The 12,171-nt window shown below is 38.8% G+C and overlaps 1 pseudogene; it reads left to right on the top strand.

Moving 5' to 3' along the window:
• Positions 1–1,361: 1,361 nt before the first annotated feature.
• LOC129683394 (40S ribosomal protein S6-like) lies at positions 1,362–2,931 on the top strand (annotated as a pseudogene).
• The last annotated feature ends 9,240 nt before the right edge of the window (positions 2,932–12,171 follow it).

Consider the following 12,171-nt stretch of genomic DNA (forward strand, 5'->3'; position numbering starts at 1 on the left):
GTAGCTCAGTAACCATTTGGTTTCCCATAATAAGGGGAACAGGGACTATTTCTGACAGGAACTCAATGGTAGGCTCTTTGACCTCCCCACCCCCCAAGGGAGGAGCAGTCCTGCTAGGCCTCAGAGGAGGACTTTGCAGCCAGTCCTAAAGATACCTGATAAAACAGGGTCAGATGAAAGGGGGGAGGTCCTTCCAATCAGTGGACTTGGAAAGGGGCAGGGAGGAGATGAGGGAGGGAGGGTGGGACTGGGAGGGAATGAGGGAGCAGAATACAGCTGGGATATAGAGTTAATAAAACGTAACTAATAATAAAAATTAAAAAAAAACTAAAAATAATAGGGATAGATGAAAAAGAAGATCCCAGGCTCTAAGGTCCAGAAAATAGTTTTAAGAAAATTATAGAAGAAAATGTCTCCAACTTTAATAAAGAGATATACTTAAAAATATGAGGCTTACAGAATAGACTAGACTGGAAAAGAAATTGCTTCCACCACATAATAATCAAAACTAAATCTACAGAACAAAGAAAAATATTAAAAGTAGCAAGGGAAAAAGTCCAAGTAACATATAAAGGCAGGCCTATCAGAATCACACCTGACTTTTCAACAGAGACTACGAAAGTCAGAAGGGCCTGGTCAGATGTCATGACTCTCTAAGTGAACACAGATGCCAACCCAGACCTCTATACCCAGCAAAACTTTCAATCACCATAGTTTGAGAAAACAAAATTATTCCATGATATAACTAAATTTAAACAATATTCCCACAGCAACCCATTCCTACAGAAGATACAAGAAGGAAAATTCCAACCCAATAAGGTCAACTACACCCAAAACACAGGAAAAAGATAACTTTACAACAAAAAGCAAAAGGAAACAAACACACAAACTCACTATAACCACCAACTCTGCAATAAAAGGAACTAACATTCATTGGTCACTAATATCTATCAACATCAATGGACTCAAACTTCCAATAAAAAGACACAGACTAACAGAATGTTTGTGGATTCAGGATCCAACATTCTGCTGCATTCAAGAAACACACATCAGCAACAAAGATAGAAACTACCGTAGAGTAAAGTGCTGGAAAAAGATTCTCCAAGCAAACTGACCCAGAAGCAAGCTGGCATAGCCATCCTCAAATCTAACAAAGCAGGCTTTCAACCAAAAGTAATATAAAGAGATGGGAAGGACATTTCATTCTCGCCAAATAAAAGTTCATCGCGAGGACATCATAATCCTGAACATCTATGCCCCAAATACAAGGGCTCATGGATTTGTCAAAGAAACATTATTAAAGTTAAAGCCACACATCAGCTTCTTTTTTGTGATGCCTCCTAGGTGGTCCGCATGTCAAGATGAAGCTGTGTGTCTCCTTCCCTGCCGCAGGCTGTCAGAAACTCATTGAAGTGGATGTTGAGTGCAAGCTTCAAACGTTCTATGAGAAGCACATGACTAGGGAAGTAGCTGCTGATGCCCTGGGTGAAGAGTGGTCTCCGGATCAGTGGTGGGAATGACGAACAAGGTTTTCCCATGAAGCAAGGTGTTTTGACCCATGGCAGGGTGTGTCCGCTGTGGAGTAAAGGCCATTCTTGTTATAGAACAAGGAGAACTGGAGAGAGGAAGCGCAAGTCTGTTCGTGGATGCATTGTGCCTTGTGGATGCCAATCTGAGTGTTCTCAACTTGGTTATTGTAGAAAAGGGAGAGAAGGATATTTCTGGACTGACAGACACTACTGTGCCTCGTCGGCTGGGAACTAACAGAGCTAGTAGAATCCGAAAGCTCTTTAACTCTCTAAAGAAGATGATGTCGGCCAATATGTTGTCAGAAAGCCCTTAAAAAAAGAAGGTAAGAAGCCGAGGGCCAAAGTACCCAAGATTCAGTGTCTTGTCACGGCAGGTGTTCTGAAACACAAATGCCGATGTATTGCTCTGAAGAAACAGTGTACTAATAAAAACAAGCTCAACCATGTTTGTAGCAGCTTTATTTGTAATAGCCAGAACCTGGAAACAACCCAAATGTCCCTCAGTAGATATTAGACATATAATATAGGATAATTATACTAAAATCTGCACACCTAAAGAAGCTAATCAAGAAGGAGGACCCTGGGTAAGATGCTCAATCTTCATTCAGAAAGGCAAATGGGAGGAACATTGGAAGAGGGAGAAAACAGGGAACAGGACAAGAGCCTACAACAGAGGGACTCTGAAAGACTCTACCCAGCAGGGTATCAAAACACATGCTGAGACGCATAGCCAAACTTTGGGCAGAATTCAGGGAATCTTATGAAAGAAGTGAGAGATCGAAAGACCTGGAACAGACAGGAGCTCCACAAGGAGAGCAACAGATCCAAAAAATCTGGGCCCAGAGGTCTTTTCTGAGACTGATACTCAAACCAAGGACCATGTATGGAGACAACCTAGAACCCTTGCACAGATGGCAGCTCAGTGTCCAACAGGGTTCCCTAGTAATGGGAACAGGGACGGTCTCTGACATGAACTCAGTGGCTGGCACTTTGATCACCTCCACCTGAGGGGGGAGCAGCATTACCAGTCCACAGAGGAAAGCAATGAAGCCGGTCTTGATGAGAACTGATAGACTAGGATCAGATGGAAAGGGAGGAGGCCCTCCCCTATCATTGGACTGGGGAAGGGGCATGGGAGAAAAAGAGGGAGGGAGGGTGGGAATGGGAAAGTATGAGGAAGGGGACTACAGCAAGGATACAAAGTGAATAAACTGCAATTAATAAAAAAAAATTAAAAAAAGAAAAAAAAAAGAAAAACAAGGAGGAGGCTGCAGAAGACGCTAAACTTTTCACCAAGAGAATGAAGGAAGCCAAAGAAAAATGCCAGAAATAGATTGCCAAGAAATGTAGGCTGTCCTCGCTGAGAACTTCTACTTCTAAGTCTGAGTCCAGTCAAAAATAAGTCTTTACGAGTGAACAAATAGATAATCATACCTTGAAAAAAATCACACACATCGATCTCAACATTAATAGTGGGAGACTGCAACACCCACTCTCACCAAGGGACAGATCACAGAGACATAATGACACTTATGAGAAATAATGGCATTTACAGAGGTCTCAAACCAAATGGACCTAATAGATGTCTGCAGACTTTTTCACCCAAACACAAAAGACTATACCTTCTTCTCAGCACCTTTTGAAACCTTCTCCAAAGTTAACCATAAAGTAGTTCAAAAAGCAAGCCTCAACAGATACAAGAAGACTGAAATAATTCCTTGTATTATATCAGACCACCATGATCTAAAACTAGACTTCAATAATAACAGAAATAGCATAAAGCCTACAGATGCATTGAAATTGAACAGTTCTCTACTCAATGACAGCTGGGTCAGGGAAGAAATGAAGAAATCAAAGACTTCCTAGAATTCAATGAAAAGAAAGGCAAAACATACCCAAAATTATGGGTGACAATGAAAGTAGTGTTAAGAGGAAAGTTCATAGCACTTCATAAAAAATTTTTGAGAGATCCCATACAAGCAGCTTAACAGCATACCTGAAAGCCCTAGACAAAATAAATAAATAAATAAATAAATAAATAAATAAATAAATAAATAAATGAAATAAAAAAGCAGACACACCCAAGGAGAGTAGAGGGCAGGAAATAATCTAACTCAGAGCTAAAAATTAATAAGTTAGAAACAAATAATAATTCAAAGAATCAATGAAACCAAGAGCTGGTTCTTTGATAAAAGATAAGGATACAAACCATTACCCAAACTAACTAAAAGGCAAAGAGACACTATCCAAATCAACAAAATAAAAAATGAAAAGGTGGACATAACAACAGACACTGACAAAATAAAAGAATCATTAGGTCTTACCTCAAAAGCCTGTTTTGAACAAAATTGGAAACTATAAAAGAAATAGGAAATTTTCTTGATATATTTCACCTACTAAAGTTAAATCATGAGCAGATAAATAAATTAAATAGTTCTATATCCCCTAAGAAAATAAAAGCAGTCATCAAAAGTCCCCCTGCCAAAAAAGCTCAGGGCCAGATGGTTTCAGCCCAGAATTCTACCACATCTTTAAAAAAGAGCTAAATCCAATACTCTTCAAACTTTCACAAAACAGAAATAGAAGGAACATTATCAAAATAATTCTATGAGGCCACACCCACCTTGATACCTTAACTGCACAAAGACTAAACAAAGGAAGAGAATTTTAGGCCAACCTCTCATATGAACATTGATGCAAAAATACTCAAAAAAAAAAAATAATCGCAAACCGAATCCAAGAACACCATCAAAGATAGCATCTACCTTGAACAAGTGGGCTTCATCCCAGGCATGCAGAAGTGGTTCAATATACAGAAATCCCTCAATGTTATCCACCATATAAACAAATTGGAAATACACACACACACACACACACACACACACACACACACACGATCATTTCCTTAGATGTTGAAAACGCATTTGACAAAATCCAATACCCATTCATGTTTAAAGTTTTGGAGAAATCAGGGATACAAGGCACACACCTAAACATAGTACAGGCAATATACAGCAAGCCTACAGCCAACATCAAACTAAATCGAGAGAAACTTAAAAAAATCCCACTGAAGGGGCAGAGCAAGGCTGTCCACTCTCTCAGTATCTCTGCAACATAGTACTGGAAGTCCTAGCTAGATCAATAAGACAACTAAAGGAGATCAAGGGGATACAAATGAGAAAGGAAGAAGTGCAGACAATATGATAATATGCATGAGTGACCCCAAAAATTCTACAAGAGCACTCCTACAACTGATAAACACCTTCAGCAAAGTGGCTGGATAAAAAATCAACTAAAAAAAAAAATCAGTAGCCCTCCTGTATACAAAAGACAAAAGGGCTTAGAAAAAAATTATGGAAACAACAGCCTTCACAATAGCAACAAACAACCTAAAGTACCTTGTGCAACTCTAATCAAAAAAGTGAGAGTTCTATGAAAAAACAACAAAAAACAAAAAACAAAAAACTTCAAGTCTCTGAAAAAAGAAATTGAAGAAACTATCAGAAGACAGGAGATCTCCCGTGCTCATGGATTGATAGGATTAAAATAGTAAAAGTGGCCATCCTGCCACCATCATACCAAAAGGAATTACAGGTTCAATGCAATTCCCATCAAAATGCCAACTCAATTCTTCACAGACCTTGAAGGAGCAATTCTCAACTTCATATGGAAAAACAAAAATCCCAGAAGAGTTGAAACAATCTTGTACATCAGAAGATCTTCTGGAGCTCTCTCTATCCCTGATGTCAAAATGTACTATAGAGCAACAGTAAGAAAAACTACATGATACTGGCATAGAAACAGACTGGTAGATCAATGTAATCCAATCAAAGACTCAGAGAAAAATTGTTGGAAAGCAAGCAGATTTATATGTCAGCCAGCAGCGTGGGGAATTTGACACAGGCTGTGTTGAGATTGACCAGAGAGGTTCCCGGGGAATTAAGGGTGCTTCCTGGGAAATGGGAACTGTCAGGTCCAAAGGGAAGTCCAATTTCCCAAACTCCAAAAGGCAGCCCATATATCGAGAAATGAACTCAACCTGGACTATAGGATGATTTCTGCCAGTCATGTAAAAGCCAGTATTCCTCAGGAAATCGTGAAGTTAGTTCCCATCTGCCAAAATGAGTCATTTTTCTTACCTCTGGCAGAAGGAACAAATGATTACCCATGGCACCTGCCAGCATATCAAAGTACATGCTGTCCTCCAGCCTCCCTTAGTGTTACAGCATTTGTCATACATTTCAAAGCATACTCTAGCATCCTAGCCTTTCTCAGCTCTACCCCAAACTCCTTCCAGCTCGCAAACTTCCCTTCCCCAGCTACTCATTCTTATTTCTTTTTCATTATCTCTTCATTTTATTTTATTAATTACACTTTATTCATTTTGTATCCCCCCATAAGCCCCTCCCTCCTCCCCTCCCGATCCCACCCTCCCTCCCCTTTCTGCATGCATGTCACTCCCCAAGTCCACTGATAGGGGAGGTTCTCCTCTCCTTTCTGATCTTAGTCTATCAGTTCTCATCAAAAGTGGCTGCATTGTCCTCTACTGTGGCCTGGTAAGGCTGCTCCCCCCTCAGGGGGAGGTGATCAAAGAGCAGGCCAATCAGATTATGTCAGAGGCTGTCCCTCTTTCCATTACTATGTAACCCACTTGGACACTGAACTGCCATGGGGTACATCTGTGCAGGGGTTCCAGGTCATCTCCACGAATAGTCCTTGGTTGGAGTATGAGTCTCTGGGAAGTTCCCTGTGTTCAAATTATCTTGTTCTGTTGCTCTCCTTGTGGAGACCCTGTCCTCTCCAGCTCTTACAATTTCCCACTTCTTACATAAAATTCCATTCACTCTGCCCATCAGTTGGCCATCAGGCTCAGCATCTGCTTTGACAGTCTATACTGCAGAGGCTTTCAGAGGCCCTCTGTAGCAGGTTCCAAGGTTGTTTCCTGTTTTCTTTTTCTTCTGATGTCCATCCTCTTTGCCTTTCAGGATGGGGATTGAACATTTTAGTTAGGGTCCTCTCGTTTGCTTAGTTTGTTTAGATATACAGATTTTAGTGGGTTTATTCTATGTTGTATGTTTAGATGAGTGAGTATATACCATGCGTGTCTTTTTGCTTCTGGGACAACTCATTCAGGATGATCCTTTCCAGGTCCCACCATTTACCTGCAAATTTCATGATTTCCTTATTTTTCATTGCTGAGTAATACTCCATTGTATAGATGTAGCACAGTTTCTGCATCCATTCTTCAGTTGAGGGGCATCTGGGCTGTTTCCAGCTTCTGGCTATTACAAATAAAGCTGCTACAAACATGGTTGAGCAAATGTCCTTTTTGTGTACTTGCGCCTCTTTTGGGTATATGCCTAGGAGTGGTATGGCTGGATCTTGAGGAAGCGCTATTCCTAGTTGTCTGAGAAAGCGCCAGATTGATTTCTAGAGTAGTTGTACAAGTTTACATTCCCAGCAGCAGTGGAGAAGGGTTCCCCTTTCTCCACAACCTCTCCAGCATGTGTTGTCCCTTGAGTTTTTCATCTTGGCCATTCTGATGGGTGTAAGATGAAATCTCAGGGTTATTTTGATTTGCATTTCCCTAATGGCTAATGAGGTTGAGCATTTCTTTAAGTGCTTCTCTGCCATTTGATATTCCTCTACAGAGAATTTTCTCTTTAGCTCTGTTCCCCATTTTTTAAGTGGATTACTTGGTTCGTTGCTTTTCAGCTTGTTTAGTTCTTTATATATATTGGATGAGTCCTCTGTCAGATAAAGGGTTGGTGATGATTCTTTCCCAATCTGTAGGCAGTCGCTTTGTTTTGATGATGGTGTCCTTTGCTTTACAGAAGCTTTTCAGTTTCATGAGGTCCCATTTATTGATTGTTGCTCTTAGAGCCTGTGCTGTTGGTGTTCTGTTCAGGAAGTTTTCTCCTGAACCAATGAGTTCTAGGGTATTCCCCACTTTTTTTTTCTAGCCGATTTAATGTGTCTGGTTTTATGTTGAGGTCTTTGATCCACTTGGACTTCAGTTTTGTGCAGGGTGATAAGTATGGATCTATTTTCATTTTTCTATGCTGATGAAGAGGATCTTATTTTTTTATTATGGCCATTTTATTATGCTCTGTTCTTTATATTACTATACTCTATCTATCTATCTATCTATCTATCTATCTATCTATCATCTATCAATCTATTTATCTCTTTTATTCCCACTTACTATCTCTGTCTGTCTGTCTTCTATCTGTCTGTCTCTTCGTCTCTTTCTTTCTCTGTGCTATTCCTTGCTATTCTTCCTTGCTATTTGTGGCTCTTGTGAAGCATTGCTTTCCTAATTTCTTTCTCAGCCTGTTCGTTGTTTATATACAGAAAGAAAACAGGTAACAAGTTAGGAGCCTCCCACAGAGGGCCTCTGAAAGGTTCTGTCCTGCAGACTATCAAAGCAGATGTTGAGACTTACGGCCAAACTTTGGGCAGAATGCAGGGAATCTTATGAAAGAACTGGGAAATATTAAGATCTGGAGAGGACAGGAAGTCCACAAGGAGAGCAACAGAACAAAAAAATTTGAACACTGGGGTCTTTCCTGAGACTCATATTCCAACCAAGTACCATGCATGGAGATAACCTCGAACCCCTGCACAGATGTAGCCCATGGCAGTTTAGTGTCCAAGTGGGTTTCATAGTAATGGGAACAGGGACTGCTTCTGACATGAACTGATTGGCCTGCTCTTTGATCACCTCCCCCTGAGGGGGGAGCAGCCTTACCAGGCCACAGAGGAAGACAATGAAGCCACTCCTGATGAGACCTAACAGACTAGGATCTGAAGGAAGAAAAAGAAGTCCTCCCCTATCAGTGGACTTGGGGAGGGGCATGCGTGGAGAAGGGAGAGGAAGGGAGGGATTGGGAAGGGAGGAGTGGGGGAACAAGAGGGGGATACAAAGTAAATAAAGTGTAATTAAAAATAAAATTAAATTAAAATTTAAAAAAAGAAGGTTACTGATTTTTTTTTTTTTTTTAGTTAATTTTGTATCCAACCATTTTGCTGAAGGTGTTTATCAGGTGTACAAGTTCCCTGGTAGAATTTTGGGGTCACTTATGTATATTATGATATATCATCTGCAAATAGCCACATTTTCATTTCCTCTTTTCCCATTTTTATCCAGTTGATCTTCTTTAGTTTTCTTATTGCTCTAGCTATATGGAATATATGATAACTATATGGAATAGACATGAAGAAAATGGACAGCCTTGTCTTGTCCCTGATTTTAGTGGAACTGCTTTAAGTTTCTCTCTGTTTAAGTTGGTGTTGGCTTTGGCTTGCTGTATATTGCCTCTTTTGTATTTGGTTATGCACCTTTTATTGCTGATCTAAGACTTTTATCATGAAGGGGTGTTAGATTTTGTCAAAATTTTCAGTATCTAATGAGATGATTATGGGGTTTTTTTGTTGTTTTTTAGGTTGTTTAAATGGTGGATTACATTAATAAATTTTTATACATTGAATCATTACTGCATCTCTGGCATAAATCCTACTTAATCATGGTGGATATTTTTGGTTTGTTTCTGAACTAGGTTCAGTATTTTATTGAAAAATTTTGTATCACTATTCAGAATGGAGATGGGTCTGAAATTCTTTTACTTGGTTGAATCTTTGTGTGGTTTAGGTATCAGAGCTACTGTGGCCTCATTAAATGAATTTAGCAGTGTTCCTTCTGTTTCTTTTTCATGGAATGATTTGAGGAGTATTGCTATTAACTTTTCATTGAAAATCTGGTAGAATTCTGTCCTAAAACCATCTGGCCCTGGGTTTATTTTGATTGGGAGACTTTTTATAACTGCTTTTATTTACTTAGGGGTTATAGGTCTACCTAAATTGTTTAAATGATCTTGATTTAACTTTGGTAAGTGGTATCTATCAAGAAAAATTTCCATTTTAGTTAGATTTTCCAATTTTGCGGAGTACAGGTTTTGAAGTAAGACCTAATGATTCTTTGGATTTCCTTGTTTGTTGTAATGTACTTGTTTTCGTTACTAATTTTGTTAATTTGGAGATTGTCTTCCTGCCTTTTAGTTAGTTTGGCAAAGAATTTGTCTATCTTGTTAATTTTCTCAAAGAACCAGCTCTTGGTTTGATTGATTCTTTGCATTGTTCTCTTTGTTTCTAATGTATCTATCAGCCTTGAGTTTGATTCTCTCATGCCATCTACTTCACTTGGGTGTGTTTCCTTCTTGTTTTTCTTCTTTTTCTTTTCTAGAGCTTTCAGATGTGCTGTTAAGTCACTAGTATGAGATCTCTCCAATTTCTTTACAAATGCCTTTAGTGCTATGAACTTTCCTGTTAGCACTGCTTTCATTGTGTCCCATAAGTTTGGGTATTTTGTGCCTTCATTTTCACTGAATTCTAGAAAGTATTTAATTTCCCTCTTTATTTCTTCCTGACCCAATGGTTGTTAAATAGGAAGTTGATCAGTTTCCATGACATTGTAGGCTTTCTGTTGTTTCTGTTGTTGAAGTCCAGCTTTAATCCTTAGTGATTTGATAAGATACATTGGATTATTTCAAAAAATATTTTGTATCTGTTGAGACTTGCTTTGTGTCCAAATATATGGTCAATTTTGGAGGTTCCTTGAGGTGCTGAGAAGAATGTACATTCTTTTGTGTTTGAGTAATATGTTCTATAGATATCTTTGATTAACGTATCTGTTAGTTTCATTATTTCTTTGTTTAGTTTCTGTCTAGATGACCTGTCCATTGGTGAGAGTGGGGTATTGAAGTCTCCCATCATTAATGTGTGGGGTTCAATGTGTAATTTAAGAGTTAGTAATGTCTTTTATGAATGTGTTTGGCTTTGGACTTTGGGCATAGATGTTAAGAGTTCAGACATCATCTTGGTGGATTTTTTTTCATTTGATTAGTATAAAATGCTCTTCTCCATCTCTTTTGATTAATTTTGGTTGAAAGTCTATTTTATTAGATATTGGAATAACTACTCCAGCTTGTTTCTTCTTGCAGCTGTTTGCCTGGAAAATCTTATTTTTAACCCTTTATTCTGAGGTAATATCAATGTTTGTTGCTGAATTTTTGTTTATTTGTTTGATGTATCTTGCTTTCACATTCATTCTGGTAGCTTGTAGGTTGTGTCTTTTTATTGGGGAATTGAGTCCACTGATGTTGAGAGATATTAATGGCCATTTATTGTTAACTCCTTATATTTTGATGCTGGTGTTGGTTGTGTGTGTGTGTGTGTGTGTGTGTGTGTGTGTGTGTGTATGCTTGGGTGTTCTTTTCTTGTTTTGGTTTTGCTGGAGTGGAATTACTATTTTTTTTTGTGTTTTCTTGGGTATAGTTAACTTCTGTTTTGGAGTTTTCTTTCTAGTGTCTTCTGTAGGGCTAGTTTTGTGCATAGATATCTTTTAAATTTGTTTTTTGTCACGGATTATCTTGTTTTCTTCCTCTATGGTGATTGAAAGTTTTGCGGGGCTAGCTTCTCTGATTTCTTTGAGATGGCAAGACATCTGCCTAAGACCTTCTGGCTTTTAATGTCAGTATTGAGAAGTTAGGTATAATTCTGATAGGTCTGCCTTTATATATTACTTGGCCTTTCTCCCTTGCAGCTGTTAATATTCTTTATTTGTTCTGTGGATTTAGTACTTTGATTATTATGCAGCAGGATGTTTTCCTTTTCTATTCTAATCTATTTTGTTGCCTGTAGGCAACTTATATGTTTATGGGAATCTATTTCTTTAGGTTAGGGAAATTTTCTTCCATGATTTCATTGAAAACATCTGAATCTTTGAGCTGGGAATCTTCTTTTTATTCTATTCTGATTATTCTTAGGTTTACTTTTTCATAGTGGCCAAGATTTCTTGGATATTTTGGGCTAGGAACATATTAGATTCAACATTTTCTTTGACTGATATATCCATTTCTTCTGTCGTATCTTCTATGCCTGAGATTTTCTTGTATTAGGTTGGTGAGGTTGTGTCTGTAGTTCCTGTTCTCTTACGTAGGTTTTCCATCTCCAGGATTCTCTCAGTTTGTGTTTTCCTTACTGTTTCTGTTTCCATTTTCAGTTCTTGAACAGTTTGATTCAGTTTTTTCACCTGTTTGATTATATTTTTCTCTATTTATTTAAGGGATTTATTCATTTCCTCTTGAATGGCCTCGATCATCGTCATAAGACTGGATTTAAAGTCATTTTCTTGAGCTTCTGCTGTGATAGAATATCCAGGGCTTGTGTTAGAATATACCTGGGCTGCGTTCGTGCCATATTGCCTTGGCTGTTGTTGATCATGTTCTTATGCTGGCCTTTATCCATCTGGGTTTTGCAATTATTATAGGTTTAGATGCTGATTTCTGAGTTTATTTTTGTTAGGTGGGTGTTTTTTGGATGCTTTTCTTCTTGGGTACTGTTTCCTCTCTGTCTTTTGTCCTATGCTGCCTGGAGTTCTGGTGACAGGTGACTCTTCAGGTCCAGCAGGTGTCTCCCTGGGTTTTTTGTGACCTGTATGACCTCTGTAGTTTTGGGTGCTGATCTTGCCTCTGCGGTTTCTAGTCCCAGCATGGCTTGGGATCCCTGGTGCTGGCAGTCCTCAGGGAAAGCAGGCATGGTTGTATGCAAGAAATGGAACATAGGGCAGGGGTTGCTGTTTACC

This window comes from Psammomys obesus, unplaced genomic scaffold (genome assembly GCF_907164565.1).
Source record: "Psammomys obesus unplaced genomic scaffold, mPsaObe1.curated_primary_1811, whole genome shotgun sequence".
Taxonomy (NCBI): domain Eukaryota; kingdom Metazoa; phylum Chordata; class Mammalia; order Rodentia; family Muridae; genus Psammomys; species Psammomys obesus.